The sequence below is a fragment of the Copidosoma floridanum genome, unplaced genomic scaffold, assembly GCF_036245765.1.
Source record: "Copidosoma floridanum isolate Cflo_tuat_1 unplaced genomic scaffold, Cflo_Japanese_pri ptg000007l, whole genome shotgun sequence".
Classification (NCBI taxonomy): Eukaryota; Metazoa; Arthropoda; class Insecta; order Hymenoptera; family Encyrtidae; genus Copidosoma; species Copidosoma floridanum.
In genome coordinates this window covers 16,421,705-16,423,956 of record NW_028321884.1, presented here as the reverse complement: position 1 = coordinate 16,423,956, position 2,252 = coordinate 16,421,705, and positions in this window count along the sequence as shown.

The following is a 2,252-nucleotide window of genomic DNA, read 5'->3' as shown; positions in this document are numbered from 1 at the left end:
AAATACCGAAAAATAAAACGCAACTGCAGCATATACTGGAAATATGCAACTATTATCGTAGATTTGTTTTAAATAATAGTAATTTTATTGATCCATTCAGGGATCTTTTAACAGACTCAAAATCGTGGAATTGGACGGAACGGCATGCGAGAGCATTTGAAGCCCTCAAAATGAATTTTTTGGATACGGTATGTTTGAGTCACATAATCCCAAACAAAACATTCAAAGTACAAACAGATGCGAGCGGCCATGGCATAGGTGGGGTCTTATACCAAATTGACGCAGAAAGTAATCATAGAATTATAGCAGTGGCAAGTCGGTGTTTATTAAACGTTGAATCGCGCTATACGACGACAGAGTTGGAGCTTCTCGCGGTAGTATATTGTGTAACGAAGTTCCGTCAATACTTAATTGAAGTCAACTTTGAGATTGTTACTGACCATAAAGCACTAACATTCTTAAATTGTACCCCCTTTCACAATTCCCGCCTGATACGATGGAACCTTTTGTTGCAACAATATACATACACGGTGACGTACTGTCGAATGTCGGACAACATCTACGCGGATTTTTTGAGTAGAAACCCCGAGGGAAGATTTGCTGAAAATGCAAATGAAGAACTGCGAATTTCTAATTTAATTGATTATTGCACGCCGAACGCTCGCGGGGAGATATCATCTTTGGAAATAATGGCTATCCATGTACATGATACATCGTTAAAAACAATAATAAAAGATATAAAAAACAAACAGAAACAAGATACATTTTGTAAAGATATTATAACAAAAATTAATAATAACGATAAAAGCAGCGCAAATTTTCAAATATATCACGATATAATATTTCAACGTGTCAATACTGACTCATGGTGCATCGTCCTTCCAACAGCTATATCTAAAAAAATTATTGCACAAACGCACAGTAAGCTTGGCCACCCGGGTGTATTCAAAACTTTAACGTACCTAAAAAAATTTTATTTTTGACGTTCGATGGCATTGGAAGTAAAACGATTTGTCCTTGCGTGTGATATGTGCCAGAGGGTTAAGTATTTATCGATCGCGATGGAGGGTCCGTATCAGCTTGTGCAATCTCATGCCCCCAGTGATTTGGTAACGGTTGATTTTTACGGGCCCCTCCCTCGCGGTCGAAGGGGAGCGGAGTACATATTTGTGATTCTCGACGCTTTTTCGAAACTCGTGCGCCTGTACGCGATAAAAAAGGCAACAACTATAACTGCGTTAAATAAAATTTTAAAAGAATACATACCCGAGTGTGGAAAGTTTAATAGAATTCTGAGTGACAATGGTACTCAATTCATATCACCAAGATGGAAAAATGAATTAGAGAAGGCGGGGATAAAAGTAGGATTTAGTTCGATTCGCCACCCCCAATCCAATCCAACAGAAAGGGTCATGCGTGAGTTAGGGAGAATGTTCAGAACCTTTTGTAATGATAAACACACAAGTTGGGTACAATACGTAAAAAAGATAGAGGACTTGTTGAACGTCACGACTCATTTCAGTACGAACGTAACTCCCAAGGAGTTGCATTTTGGTGTGCCAGTCGTAAAAGAGATAAAGAAATTAGTAGAATATCCTGACTCGTGTGCAATTGATCGACATATCCTAATTGAAATGGCTAAAAAAAATATTGAAAAAAATTACAAATGCCGTAGCAAAAATCAAAAGTACTCCAGAGTCGAAGTAAAGGAGAAAGATCTAGTATTACTGCGAGTAAGACACCTGTCGAACGCACTTGATAAAGTGACCAAAAAGTTCTTTCACTTATATGAGGGGCCATATATAATAAATAAAGCAGTAGGACGGAACGCTTACGAGCTTATGGACCCCAAAAATGATAAAGTTATTGGAATATATAATGTAGCGAATCTAAGAAAATGTTATAATGATCAATGATGTGAATATGCAAAAATGTATAATGAAAATAAGTAATTATGACAAATGGAGAAATGATCTTTACGCTATATGCTTTAAACAAAAAACCATCGTTAATCGGTTTGCGAGTGTTTTATATATGTTATCGTTTAAATAATAATGTACACGTGACAAATGGGGGTTGCGATATTCATCCTCTGCGCCTAAAAAAAAAAAAAAAAAAAAAAAAAATTTTGTATATAATATAGTTCAATTGTAACTTAGTGTATGAGTACGATAGATAGTGTGTGAGTAAAATAATAATGAATAAACCTTGCCCAAGGTCATGATACATCTCCGGAGAATGTTTAAATTGAG